The 15,028-nt window shown below is 47.4% G+C and overlaps 1 long non-coding RNA gene and 1 other non-coding gene across 2 annotated transcripts; both read left to right on the forward strand.

Annotated features, from left to right (window-relative positions):
• The first annotated feature begins 1,420 nt into the window (after positions 1–1,420).
• On the forward strand, positions 1,421–1,559 carry LOC120973010 (small nucleolar RNA Z247). Its single transcript, XR_005767138.1, has one exon. It is a non-coding gene; the product is annotated as a small nucleolar RNA Z247 (small nucleolar RNA).
• A 3,214-nt stretch (positions 1,560–4,773) lies between these two features.
• On the forward strand, positions 4,774–7,353 carry LOC141042209 (uncharacterized). The gene is made up of 3 exons (XR_012204012.1): positions 4,774–5,575; positions 5,729–5,980; positions 6,189–7,353. It is a non-coding gene; the product is annotated as an uncharacterized lncRNA (long non-coding RNA).
• The last annotated feature ends 7,675 nt before the right edge of the window (positions 7,354–15,028 follow it).

Genomic DNA, 15,028 nt, shown 5'->3' on the forward strand with positions numbered 1-15,028 from the left:
ATCGCCACATAGAGCCTCACACGGTAGAGGGAGCCACCGCTACAACCATCTGTGCTAGAGGAAAGCCCTGCCCTGCCGCCTCTCGAGACAACTGGGTTGCCACCACTGCCCTAGAAGAGAATCACACTCCTGCTCCCCAAGAAGACACCTTCGACACTTTGGCAGTGGGGCCTAGTGCCCCATCGGTGCAGGTATAAGGATCAGATCAATGGTGACACACTTGGACATTGGCCCTTGTCGCCACCTAGCAAGTGCGGGTACGGGAGAATTTTATGAAGGGAGGCGACGACAAAATATTTGGATGCGTCATATAAAATAATAATTTTCAGACAATAAATACCACAATAGCTGATTGATTAAAGTCCAAAGTCTTGAGTGGTTGAGCCATATATCTCTATATATATGCTTGTGTGGTCGAGGGCCGATGGTTCATCTACAAATTACTAGCTAGCTTTTGTCCATGTAAATCAACACTACATGGAATCGTAGAGTGTTAATGTAAGAATATGTATGGAGAACTCGATGGTTGGCTGCGAGATCAATGGTGATATAACTTAAAGTGGCACCGGACTATAAGGGCGATTCATCAGCAATAGGAATATGATGCACGGGGAATTCGAGTCGAAGATCAACCACAAGTGTACACGCAACATATGCTCTTCTTTCTGCACTTGGATACATGTGCTAGCTGTGTGCCGGTTGGTGTCGTGCGGCAATATGCCCTTGCACAACGTACAGTGCCACACTAGTTGCTTCGGATGAGACTCATACTTCTTTTCTTTAAGCTAATCGTGCTCAGGCACTTTATTCAATAGGACAAAGCATGTCTGTCTGTACAATATCAGTCAGCCAGCCAGGGATTACATCAAAATTCAAAACAGAAACATCTAAAGATAAAGCTTCCTTTGCAAGCCGATGTGCCGCCAAATTCGTTTAGCGACCAGAACACCCGAGCTTCAATCCCGGGAAGAGAACATTCAGCTCCTTCATCTCACATAGAATACGAGAACTTGGTAAACGACGTTCCTCGATTCAAACACCGTGCAGGGGAGCACAGATGGCGGCGTTCCTCGACGTCGAGCAACCGGTGCCACCCATGACCATTGAAGTCACCGGCGACGACGGCAAGACCAAGTCCCAGGCTCCCAACTCGGAGTTTGGCGTGTGGTATGCGCGCGATCAGCAAGTCTTCTCGTATCTGCTGACCACGCTACCGCGTGAGATGGCTGTCCAAGTGGCTACCTGCCACACCGCAGCGGAGCTATGGAACACCGTGCAGGGGATACTCACGTCGCAGACCCGTGCACAGACCTTCAACGTCAGGATCGCCCTCGCCAATCTTCAGAAGGGCAACTCCACGATCACTGAATATGTTGGTAAGGTCAGAACTCTTTGTGATGAACTCGTTGCTTCAGGGAAGAAGGTGGATGAAGAAGATGTCGTGTCCCACATCCTGGCTGGACTCGACGAGGAGTTTGATCCCGTGATCTCGGCCATGTGCTCTCGGGTCGAGCCAGTCAAGGTTCCGGAGATGTACTCACAGCTCCTGAGCTTCGAAACCCGCATGAATCTTCGTGGTGGGTCCTCACAGTCGTCTGCAAAAGCAGTCGAGCGTGGGCGCTTCAACAACAAAAATGGCGGCGGCGGCGGTGACCGCGGCCGTGGCAAGCAAGGCGGTGGCGGTGATCGCGGCCGCGGCAACTCCTCCAGGCATCCCAACCATGGAGGCAGCAACGGTGGCGGTGTGAACTACAACAACAATCCAACCACCAAGCTGACGTGCCAGATCTGCGGCAAGCTCGGCCATCCAGCCTGGAAGTGCTGGAAACGCTACGGCTCCTCTTATCAAGGAGGAGAAGAGCGCTCTGCAAACATGACCGCACCACAGTATGGGGTAGACACCAACTAGGACATGGACAGTGGTGCCACTGACCATATCACCGGTGATCTAGAGAAGCTCACCGTGCGGGAGAGGTACACGGGCAATGAGCAGATTCACACAGCCAATGGATCAGGTATGACTATTAATCATATTGGTCATGCAACTATTTCAACCCCAGATCGTGATCTATATCTAAACTATGTTCTTCATGTCCCGGAGGCTACAAAAAATCTAATCTCAGCAAGCAAACTTGCCCTTGATAATAATACTTTTGTTGAAATTCACCCTCACTTTTTTCTTGTAGAGGATCTGGAAACGAGGAGGGTTCTTCTTCGAGGCAAGGGTAGGAGGGGTCTCTACCCTGTCAAGCACGTCGGGACAAACGTCAAGAAGCAAGTGTTAAGTGTCACCAAACCATCTTTGGATTGGTGGCATCGACGTTTTGGTCATCCATCTTCCACTCTTGTTAGGAAGATCATTAGTGAAAATAAACTCCCGTGTGCTAGTAGTGATGATAATAAACTTGTATGTGACGCCTGTCAAAAAGGCAAAAGTCACCAGTTAATTACCTTACCCTCAATCTGTGAGTGAATCAAAATTTCCTTTGGAACTTATTTTCTCTGATGTTTGGGGTCCTGCTATTGAAATCGTAGGACAAAAAAAAATACTATGTTAGTTTCATAGATGACTTCAGCAAGTTTACATGAATCTACCTCATAAAACACAAGTCTGAAGTTTTTCAAAAAAATTATGACTTCCAAAAACTTGTCGAAAGACAGTTTGATCGAAAGATCCTCGCCCTTAAAACTGATTGGGGAGGAGAGTACATAAAGTTGAAATCTTTCTTCACCAAAATTGGCATGTCTCACCACATCTCATACCCTCATGCCCACCAGCAAAATGGCTCGGCCGAACGAAAACACAGACACATAGTTGAAGTTGGTCTGTCCCTACTTGCTCAAGCTTCTATGCCCTTAAAATTTTCGGATGAAGCTCTCATAGCTGCAACCTATCTAATCAACAGGATGCCAAGCAAAGTCATACATTTTGAAACACCTCTCACCAGACTCTTTGTTGAAACCCCAAACTACTCATCACTTCGTATCTTTGGATGCTCTTGTTTTGGCCCAACCTACGACCATACAATACACATAAACTTCAATTTCGTTCCAAACAGTGCGCATTTCTTGGATATAGCAACCTTCACAAAGGCTACAAGTGCTTGGACATCTCCACCGGACGTGGTGTTTGACGAAACCAGCCTTTCCTTCTCTGAACTGCATCCAAATGCAGGTGCTAGGCTACGTGCTGAAATTATTTTGTTACCACCGGAGCTCCTGAATCCTACTGATCAAGGGGGCGAAAAAGTTGTTGATCATTTGGTCAATAGTACTACTAATCCTGATCCTGATAATGGTGCTGAATGGATTAAGAAAATTGCAGCAGAAAATGCAGTTGGGCAGCATGATTTTATGCAACATATAATGCCAAAGGAGTCTGGCACAAGACACGATGATGATCCAGCTGCAGGCACTGATCCCGAGAGATTCGACGGCGATCTGGCGTAGGTGGCGCAGGCTCTGGCGCGGATGTCACGCGCGCAGAGCCCCAGGAAGGTCCACCGACTCCATCCACCACTGGGTCCGCGGGTGGCCCGTCAGCGTGCGACACGCGGCGTAACCCCATCGAGCGGTCGGGCGGGTCCGGGCCCGGTGCCCCGCCGCGCCCGCGTCCAGTTCCCCGTGTGATGATGACACTGGCACGTGGTCCCCAGGGCGTGTGTTGCATGTACGCCAGCCGGCCCTGTCGCAGAGCATCCCACGCCTGATCACGCGGCAGTCGAGGGAGGTCGTCCTTTGGCCGCACGGTTGGCGGCGGTACGAGGAGAAGGATCCTCTGCAGCGGCGGGATCGTCTGTGGCCGCAAATTTTGATCGCCTGAGTACACGGTGTGGCACCCCGGCTCAGAGGAACTGGAAGCCCCGTATTCTAGCGAGGAGAAGTCTATAGAATACGGCACTGCTTGACATAGAACAAATCAGCTCTTATTACAAAGGATAATAATACAAGGGTCTGATGTTGCAAAGAAGCACATCAGCACGGCGACACTATGCCTGCGATACTACACTTGCTCTATGCTAGCAGCGGAACAACTCGTAGCAGCGGAATACTTCTAGCAGCGGAACAACGACGAAGGTGGTGAACACTCCATAGGGACTCTGGCTGGGACACGATCTAGCTCGCACGAACGGTAATCTCGACAAGCAATCAATCAATCACGGGATCACCTGCAATCTGGCATGACACGCCAGGTCAGTACATTGAATGTACTTGCAAGCTTACAACAACCAAAATCATCAAGGCAAGACAACAACAAAGCAGTTAACAGGTTAATTAACAACTACTATGATATGAAAGCAACTGCTAAACATGATATGAAACTACTACAATCTATCTATCTATATCTATCTCTCTATCTATATCTATATCTATATCTATCTACATCTACATTTATATCTATCTATATCTATAATAATTAGAGATTCCCAAGAAATTACCATGTTAATTAGCAATTAGGAGCGGTTTATCTGGTGGGACCGAATTCGGTTCAGATCTACTCATATAATTATGGAAAAAAACTGAAGTCCAATTTTTTTTCTTAATTCAGGCCAATAATATTAATAATCAGTCAAAAGGCCCAGAAACTATCAACGCAAACCACGTCAGAGAGTCCATAATTTCCCATTATCAAGAAATAGAGTCCATAATTGCCCATTGTTAGGGACTCACAAACCACGTCACGTTACAGCGGCACCAAAAGCCTCGCTCCCAGTCCGGCTCTCTTTGGCTTCCTCGACGTATACGCCGCCGCCGCCAACCCACGATGTCGCCGCCGCCAACCCACGATGTCAACCCCGCCGCCGCTTCCGCCAACCCGCGATGTCGCCGCCGCCAACCCGCGATGCCGCCGCCGATTCCTTCCTGACGCTCATGGTGGTGCGCGTTAGCGCTGCACGGTCCCGCCGCCCCTGGCGCCCGTCGTCGCGCTGTGGTGACTGCACCGCGAGGGCGCCTCCTGCTGGCACGTTGTAGGTCCTCTTGCTAATCCTTTTCTATCTCATATCAATGATATCTTGAGCTTAAGATTTCCATCAACTCATCAATTGATCTGAACAAGGGTCACAGACTCACGGTGTAATCTAATCTCCCCAATCCCTTTCTCTTTTGTTCTATAAATAATATCTCATATTTCGAGTTCTGACTGACTATGCAGCATGCCAACATAAATCTTTTAGGCCAATTACTGAATCAATCACAGGATGGCTGATGCAGCGGCTAACCGAATTAGTTTTCCAATATTGCCCTGTGTTAGCCAACCGAATTAGTTTTTTTTCATGGCCAACTTCATTCGTTGATGTCTTTTCATATGAGCAGAATTGAAGGATGTGTTTTTCTCTCGAGTACATGCTAAATCTTGGATTATCTCCATGGCATATCCAATCATCCTGCCATTTAATGGAGGTACGATGCTTGGAGTTTAAATATTCTTTCATGTGTTAGCTGCTAAATTGTGCACTTTTGTTGTTGTTAGATCAACTGGTAGTCAGATTTTAGAACTATTTGACAACCACAGTAAGCTTCAAGTACGAGCTGTACATGCATAATTTTTCTGGCAAAACTTTATTCCTTAAAGGTACACTCCATTTCTTTCTATATCGCACACATATAAGGTTTTATCTTTGTTATGGCCCTAACTGTACTCTACTATGCAACTATTCAAGTACTACACTCCACTTAATTTATTTCGTGCTAAGTATGGTCATTGTTTTGTGTAATATTTTTGCAGGTATATCCTCCTTAGATCTCTCATGGTGTTCGAGTCCCCGATATCTTCTCTTCTGCATGCCATGCATGGATGTGGAAGATCAATCAAGTCAGATAAGCATGTGAAGGGAAAAAAAGTTAAGAGCTATGCCGTCGGTGTCCTAGCCAAGAATCTCGGATCAGGTTTTCCCCAAAGCAATGCACACAAGGTGCTTCCATCAGCAACAGGGTTGCCTGGATGCCCGCTTACCTGCCCATTTATAAACCACATAAGGTACATGGTAGCTCCTCCCCAGTCGGATCTAGAAGTATATCACATAATCTTGTGACTGGCCCGTTTTGTGCATTGATCTTGAAAAAGGGCAGAGGCTCAGAGTACATGATGGCCTCGATTTGTTAATACAGTGTCCCAGCCACCTACGATCCCTTTCCTTTCCAATTTTTAAATCCTCTCCGTTTCACCCAGCATGCTGCCTTTTCAGAATATAATCAGTGAATCAATTGGTTAGTGGGAACATAGTTGATGGAACGGAGCATATTTTGTATGGACCATACTTTGTCTGAAGCAGATTGAGTTGGCGTGGTGACCTGCAAGGCTGTAGAGTGGAGAAACTACACTCTGCCCCAACTATATAGGCAAGTGTCCCCTTAGTCATAAATTTCCTTCTGCATTTTACACTTCATTGAACTCATTAAATAGCCCCACAAATTGGCTTATATCTAACATGGAGAAAAAAATAACATTCAGTTTTTTTAGGTCTGCCAGCAATAATACTATTGATTGGTGTATGAGACAAAGAACAGCATAGAGATTTGATCTGCTTCTCCTCAAGCGGCACGACACAATCCTTGCACTAGGTCTATGGTCTTTGCAACATAAAGTAAATATTGGACAACAAGTTCACTTTGATGCTTACATGAGGCTTTATGAAGATTCGCATGCCACGTTCATATTTAGATGAAGTTTAAAGATATTTACCAGTTTACTTGACCTAATATTTCCTAAAAGGAGTGTTAGCTAATGAAATTAGTTGATGTTTCTCATAGTTTTAAATAGTGCGCTATCTTGGCGCTAGATTGCTATGGGTTAAATAAAGTTACCTAAGTCAGTTTTCACCAAATTATTATATTCGGCATTCTGCCATGCACAAATTAGTATTCAGAGATTTATGTACTAACCTTATTATATATCCCCATATCAAATAAGATTTAGAATCTTCATCTTCAATGTCATATGATTTTAGGTACTACCAACATGCAGTATGACATAACTATATATCACACTAAACTGCTTATGCTCTTGCAGCCTTGCATATACAACTCAAGTCCCCACTTCTGTATGTATTGCTGATATACCTTTTTCCCTTTCTAATCCATGTATAGACCTGTTGTGTGTGTGGACAGAGGAGTAGTTATATCTGTGATTAGAGAAGCATTGATGGGGTTGAGTTGGTGGACGTTTTTCTCTCAAAAAATGCAGACTACGTGTTTGTGCATTGATCTCCCATTGTAATCTTGATTTGCATAGCTAGAGTATTTCAGTTTGGTATGTGTCTCCTTAGTAAGTTGTAACGACCCCGTCGGGATCGACAGGAGGGGATGAGGGATCGAGCAAGAACAAGGGGAGATTGAGAAGAAAGAGGGGTAGGTGAGGGGCAGAGCTTGGAGAAGGGGAAAGAATTCTCTGATATTTCTCAATCGCTGTTCGTTACAACGCACGCTCCACTACATATCACCTCTGCGGGTCTTGGTTCCCACCTGTCATACACACACACACACACACACACACACACAAGACTAGTCCTCTCTTTCTCTCTGACCGTGGACCCCTTGCTTGCCTCTACTCGTCTCCTTCCTGGCTCTCTGACTCATCCCTCTGTTGCACTGGTGCCTCACTGTCCGCCTCCTCGTCAGGTTGGCTAGATGGCGAGGAGTGCGTGACATTCGCCCCTCCTTGAGATGGATCCCCGTCGGCTAGGTCGACCTCGGGAAACCGCTGCTTGAGGACATTGTAGTTCTCCCATGTTGCGCTTGCCGGAGACAGGGTGCGCCAATGCACGAGTACTTGAGAGATTACTGCGTTACCTTGCTTGACAAGTCTGCGCTCGAGAATTGCTTGTGGGATCAGGTCGCCGATTGTGAGATCTGGTGGTGCTGGTAGCTGATTGAAGACGGGCGAGTAATCAGCAGTGAATGGCTTGAGCTGCGAGACGTGAAAGACAGGGTGAACCTGACTCCCAGTAGGCAATTCCAGCTTGTAGGCGAGAGATCCGACGCGGCCGATTATCTTGTAAGGTCCAAAGAACTTGTAAGCTAGCTTGGGGCATGGCCTGTTGATGATGGATGATTGAACATATGGCTGAAGCTTCAACAACACTTGATCGCCAATGGAGAATTCACGCTCTGTCCGCTTGCGATCGGCTTGATGCTTCATCCTGTGTTGGGCCCGCAGAAGGTGAGTCTTGAGCATCTCTGGGAATTGTTGGTGCTCCGCTGCGAGCTCGTGCAAGGAGTCCAGCGTCTTGGAGTTGAACTGGTTAGGGAGGGCGCCGAAGTTGGGATCCACACCGTAGAGGGCTTTGAATGGTGAGCATCCGAGGGCGCTGTGGTGGCTGGAGTTGTACCAGAACTCGGCCATTGGCAACCATCGCTTCCAGCGGTGGGGTGTGTCGTGGATGGCGCAACGCAGGTAGTGTTCGACACACTGGTTCACCCGCTCGCTCTACCCATCCATCTGAGGGTGGTAGGCAGTGGTGTAGAGCAGTTTGGTGCCGACTAGTGTGAACAGCTCCCGCCAGAACACACTGGTGAAGATCTTGTCACGATCGGAGACGATCGAGTCTGGGACGCATGAAGTTTGACAATATTGTCGAGGAACGCCCGCGCCACCTGTGGAGCCGTGAAAGGATGATGAAGAGGGATGAAGTGTGCGTACTTGGACAGGCGATCCACCACCACCAGAATGACGTCGGCGCCCTCTGATTTTGGCAGACCTTCGATAAAATCCATGGTGGCTTATCCCCAGGCACGCGCTGGTATGGGTAGGGGTTGGAGAGCTCCAGCTGGATTAGTGTGCTCATGTTTGGCGTGTTGACAGGTGCTGCACTGCTTAACAAATTCCTCCACTTGTAATTTCATATCGGGCCAGTAGAAGAGATTCTTCAGGCGCATGTACGTTGGGCGGATGCCCGAGTGGCCACCCACTGCTGCAGTGTGCATCTCCATAATCAACTTGGTCTGCAGCGCAGCATTGTCCCCAATCCAAAGGCGACCTTTGTATTTGATCAAGCCCCGTCCAGTTCATGGCCTTGTTCATCTGGACTGTGCACCGCCAGAGCTTGCAGTAATTGGGTTGCCTTGGCGTCCATAACATATGAGTTTCTGACTTCCTGGATCCATGAAGGTTGACAAGTAGATGTGGCCTAGATGGTCAGCAAATGACCAATCCTGGACAGAGAATCTGCGGCCACATTGTCGGCTCCTCTACGGTACTTGAATTTGAATTGTAAACCGCCCAACTTTGCCATTGCTTTGCGCTGCAGCTCAGATCCGAGGTGCTGCTCCCCCAGGTTGCACAAACTCTTGTGGTCTGTCAGAATTTCAAAGGGTCCTCGCTCCAAGTACTGACGCCAATGATCGACAGCAAGTAGGACTGCCAAGAACTCCTTCTCATAGACTGATAACTTGCGATTGTTCACCCCCAAGGCACGACTGAGGAAGGCAATTGGGTGGCCTTGTTGCATCAGGACAGCGCCGACACCTGTGTTGCAAGCGTCTGTTTCAACAGTGAAGGGCAAGGAGAAATCCGGTAGTGCAAGGACTGGTGTTGTTGTCATTGCCACTTTGAGTTTGGCAAAGGCTTCGGTTGCTGCTGGTGACCAGACAAACCCTTTCTTACTGAGTAGCAGTGTCAATGGTTTAGTGATGATGCTGTAATTGCGAACGAATTTGCGATAATACCCTGTTAGACCGAGGAACGCTCGCAATTCTGTCGCTGTTGTGGGTTGTGGCCACTGTCGAATTGCTTCCGTCTTGTCTGTCTCTGTTGCAACTCCATCAGCTGAGATGATGTGGCCGAGATAGTTGATGGATGGCTGGGCAAATGAGCATTTGGAGAGCTTTGCGTATAACTGATGGTGACGCAGAGTATCAAAGACCTGACGAAGATGCTGTAAATGCTCGTCAAACGATGAACTATATGTCAGAATGTCATCCAGAAAGGCGAGGACAAACTTCCGTGTTACCAGCGCAAAGACTGAGTTGATCAAGCACTGGAATGTTGGCGGTCCGTTCGTCACACCGAAGGGCATCACGCGAAATTGGAAATGACCATGATGCGTTTTGAAAGCCGTTTTGGCTTCATCTTTCGGGCGCATCCGGATCTGGTGATATCCTGCGCGAAGATCCAGTTTGGAGAAGAATCGAGCGCCCGCCAACTCGTCAAGGAGCTCGTCAATGACTGGCAACGGAAACTTGTTTTTGATGGTGATGTCATTCAAGCGACGGTAGTCCACGCAAAAGCGCCATGTACCATCCTTTTTCTTCAACAAGAGGACCGGTGCGGCGAACGGGCTGATGCTTGTGGTGATCAGGCCTGCTTGCAACATTTCTGATACTTGGCGCTCAATCTCGTCCTTCTGAAGAGGAGAGTACCGATAGGGTCGGACATTTGGTGGAGATGTTCCTGGCTCCAGGTGGATCGCGTGGTCAAAATCCCGATGCGGTGGCAAAGTTTTGGGTTCCTGGAAGACGTCGGCATATTCATCCAGCAAGGCTTGCAGTTGTGGTGGAACTTCATCAGTTGTTACTGTAGGATGATTATCTATGTGAACGACAGCCAATGCCCATACCTCGTTGCCCTGAATCCACTTAGACAGCTGATCGGCTCGCATCTCTGTCAGTGTAGGCTCGGTGGGAGTGCGCACACCTTGCAACTTGATGTTAACACTGTCATAACGGAATTCCATGGTCTTGAGTCCCCAATGACAGTTCATGGGGCTGAACTGGGCTAGCCAATCGACTCAGAGGACCGCATCGTAGGCACCCAACTCAAGCAGACGCATGTCAGTGCTGAATGTGTGTCCCTGGCACCACCAATTCAGTTGGGATACTTGCTGTGTAGATTGGAGAGTGTCACCATTGGCCACACGCACGGTGACTGGCTCTGCCGCTTGCACGACACAGCCTGCCCGGGCAGCGCACGCAGCATTGACGAATGTGTGTGTGCTGCCGGAGTCCACCAGCAACAGCATTACTTGGTTTCCAACAAGAGCGCGGAGGCGCATGGTTCCGGTTGCTTCCGTGCCTGCGACGGCGTGAACTGAAATCTGGTAACAGGTTGCGGCGTCTTCTGGACGTTCATCAAGCAGTTCAAGGGCACGGAGGGCACGGATGGCATCATCTGACAGAAGTTCACCATGATCGCCGACCTCGATGGTGAGCAGCTGGCCGATCTTGTTGCACTTGTGTTCTCTCCTGTACTTGTCGCTGCAGTTGAAGCACAAGCCATTGGCGCGCCTGAATTCCCGCAGTTGGCGCTCTCTGCCGAAGTCACCCGGGCCACGTTTGGCGCCGTCGTTGCATGGTGAAACTGGTCCCGCCACTGGTGGTGGCGGCAGAGCACGCGCGTAGATCGCGGGGCGCCCGCGTGGCTTGGCTTGCTTGGTCTCTTCCTCTTGGATGCGTGCCAGGGCCGCCGCTCTGGACACGCTTGTGGGCGCGTGCTGGCGCACACTCGTGCGGACGTCGTCGCGCAGGCCGATGATGAATTGAGAGACGAAGAACTTGTTGTTGAGTGACGAGTCCAGCGCGATTAGATGGTACATGATGGACTCGAAGGCGAGACGGTAGTCCGTGACAATTGCTTCAGATGATGAAGGCGGTGTAGGAGTGCATCAAACTCATCCTGACCGAACTCTGCCTGCACAGCGGCAGTGAACGTAGCCCAGTCCCCGAGTCCATGGACTCGTTTGAAGGCTTGACACCACAAAGCGGCATGCTCCTCCATGTAGAGCACCGCCGTGGTCACCCACTGCTCCGGTGGCGTCTGGTAGAGCTCGAAGTAGGTGTGGCATAGGTCGAACCAGAGGCATGGCGCTTCACCCCCGAAGCGCGGAAAATCATGCTTGGGTGGTTTGTGGCGATAGTTGTCACGGGGAGATGGTGGAGGAGAGGGTCGACGCTCGCGGTGGTCGTCGTGGCGACCCTGAGCGGGGCGAGCGTGGACCGGTGGTGGATGGAGCAGCGGTGGCCCGTTGTTGATGAGGAGAGCCGCCGCGGGTGCCGTTGTGGAGGAGGGTGCAGCACGAGCGGCTGCATCCTGTTGAGCCTGCTTCCGCTTGACTGTGTCGAGGCCCTCGCCGAAATCGGCCACCTACGTGCCCAGTTGTTGGACCTCTGTTGTGAGGGAAGAAATTTTTTTGCAGCAAATCCTCCAAGGTTTTCTGGACGCCCTCCATGGCCTGCAAGACGAATTTCGTCTGCGCAGATGGGGCTGCCGGCGGCGCCGTTGCAGCCGCCCCAAATCGGACCTACCTCGCTTGGGATTTTGCGTCCAGTCGCCGGAGCAACCAGACACCCTTCGCGGTGGATGTTACGGCCGGATCGAGGGAGTGAGGCGCAGTGGCGGACCGAGAGGCTCTGAGTACCAAATCTGTAACGACCCCGTCGGGATCGACAAGAGGGGATGAGGGATCGAGCAAGAACCAGGGGAGATTGAGAAGAAAGACGGGTAGGTGAGGGGCAGAGCTTGGAGAAGGGGAAAGAATTCTCTGATATTTCTGAATCGTTGTTCGTTACAACGCACGCTCCACTATATATCACCTCTGCGGGTCTTGGTTCCACCTGTCATACACACACACACAAGACTAGTCCTCTCTTTCTCTCTAACCGTGGACCCCTTGCTTGCCTCTACTCGTCTCCTTCCTGGCTCTCTGATTCATCCCTCTGTTGCACTGGTGCCTCACTGTCCGCCTCCTCGTCAGGTTGGCTAGATGGCGAGGAGTGCGTGACATAAGTGGAGTAATATGATCTAAAAGACAGAAGATGGTCACACAACTGGAGATGAATACTGATTGGATTTGTAAGCCTCCACAATGTTTTTTTGACACTTTTGTACATATAATCAAACAAAAAAAACATTGTCACTACTCCTGTTTAAGTGTGGGTAGGGATGATGCTCTGTATATTTGCAGTCTCCATTGGTGTCGACCAATAATATACCTATTATAAGAAATATACGGCCCTGTCATATTTTCTGTCATGTCAACACTTGGATAAATCATACTTTAATTTAATTTTATATTAGCCCACATCTGCTTTAATTTTATTGATGAACTTATTTTTATATTACATATACGGTTTAGCTAGCTATCTTCACCATGTGACATGACCCAAAATTATTCTTAAAAAGGCTATTATCAGGTTATATGCAGTTACTATGAGCCTATGAGGTGATATTTAATTAGTACGTAAATGAATACTACTCATGATTGTTCTAACGTATTGCCTCTTAAAAGGTCTACCTGGATACGCTTTTAAATAATGACTTGCATTATTTGCAAAAAAATTCCCCACTTACCAGATGATCCTTGGCCCTGAGAAATAGTTGCATCCGCTGTTCAGGCTAATTTTGTTTAGCTTGCTACTTACTATTGGACGGGAGAAATATGTGAACATAAATTAGTTGCTTCTTTCTGGACCTGCTTTAAAATTAAATTATTAACTGATGATTAGTTGTCATGGAGATGATTTCAAAATATTCTTTAATTGAATTATGGCAACCAAGCTGGAGCAAGTTATCTAAATACATATTTATCTATGAAAACTTGCATATTTGTACCTTGCAAGATCACTAGCTCTCGGAGAGGGCTGAGACCACTTCTGTATGTATTGCCGATATACCTTTTTTCCCTTTCTAATCCATGTACAGATCTGTTGTGTGTGTGGACAGAGTAGTAGTCATATCTGTGATTAGAGAAGCATTGATGGGGTTGAGTTGGTGGACGTTTTTCTCTCAAAAAATGCAGACTACGTGTTTGTGCATTGATCTCCCATTGTAATCTTGATTTGCATAGCTAGAGTATTTAAGTTTGGTATGTGTCTCCTTAGTAAGTGGAGTAATATGATCTAAAAGACAGAAGATGGTCACACAACTGGAGATGAATACTGACTGGATTTGTAAACCTCCACAATGTTTTTTTTCGACACTTTTGTACATATAATCAAACAAAAAAAACATTGTCGCTACTCCTGTTTAAGTGTGGGTAGGGATGATGCACTAGTAGAAAACAGGGCTTTGGTTCGGCCAGAAAAGAGCATTAATCCCGGTTGCATTACGAACCGGGACTAATGTGAGCATTAGTTCCGGTTCAAGCGGCTAGAGCACCGTACAGGCATTAGTCCCGGTTCAAATGGGACCTTTAGTCCTGGTTGGTGCCACGAACCGGGACTAAAGGGTGCGATGCCCATTAGTACCGGTTCATGGCACCAACCGGTACTAAAGGTTAGACCTTTAGTCCCGGTTCGAGCCACCCACCGGTACTAATGGGGTTTGAGGCATTAGTACCGGTTCGTGGCACGAACCGGTACTAAAGGTCCCATTTTCAAACTCTAACCCCCCCCTCCCCACGTCGATCGCCTTTTCAGTTTTGTAAAAAGCAAAAGAAAATGATAAAAACTTCAAAAATTAAAATCCTTCCACATGTAGTTATGTTACTACATGTACTAGTTAGGAAAATTTAAAAACTTAAATTTGGACATGTTTTGCAAAAAGTGTAGGGAAAATTTAAAACGGCTATAACTTTTGCATACGATGTCAGAAAAAACGTATAATAAATCAAAATGTTCAGCACGAAAATCCGCATCCGATTTTGACCGCCTACGGCCTGTTCGCAAATTTTTAGAATCCTCAAATTCTAAAAGGAAAAAAAGTTATGCTCAAATTTCTGTTTTTTTTAATTTTTGTTAAATCTGGTCAAACTACTTATTCAAGAAGTATTAGTGTTACTAAATAATTATTCAAGAATATTAGTGTTACTAAATAATTATTCAAGAATATTAGTGTTACTAAATAATTATTTCAGTTTTTTTGAATTTTGGTCAAATCTGGTCAAATTGTGATCAAACTGTGGGCAAACAATGGTCAAACTAATTATTCAAGAAATATTAGTGTTACGAAATAATTATTTTAGTTTTTTTGAATTTTGGTCAAATCTGGTCAAACTGTGGTCAAATTGTGGTCAAACTATGGTCAAACTACTTATTCAAGGAATATTAGTGTTACTAAATAATTATTGTTTTTTAGAACAATAGTTTCAAACTC

Source organism: Aegilops tauschii, chromosome 1, assembly GCF_002575655.3.
Source record: "Aegilops tauschii subsp. strangulata cultivar AL8/78 chromosome 1, Aet v6.0, whole genome shotgun sequence".
Classification (NCBI taxonomy): domain Eukaryota; kingdom Viridiplantae; phylum Streptophyta; class Magnoliopsida; order Poales; family Poaceae; genus Aegilops; species Aegilops tauschii.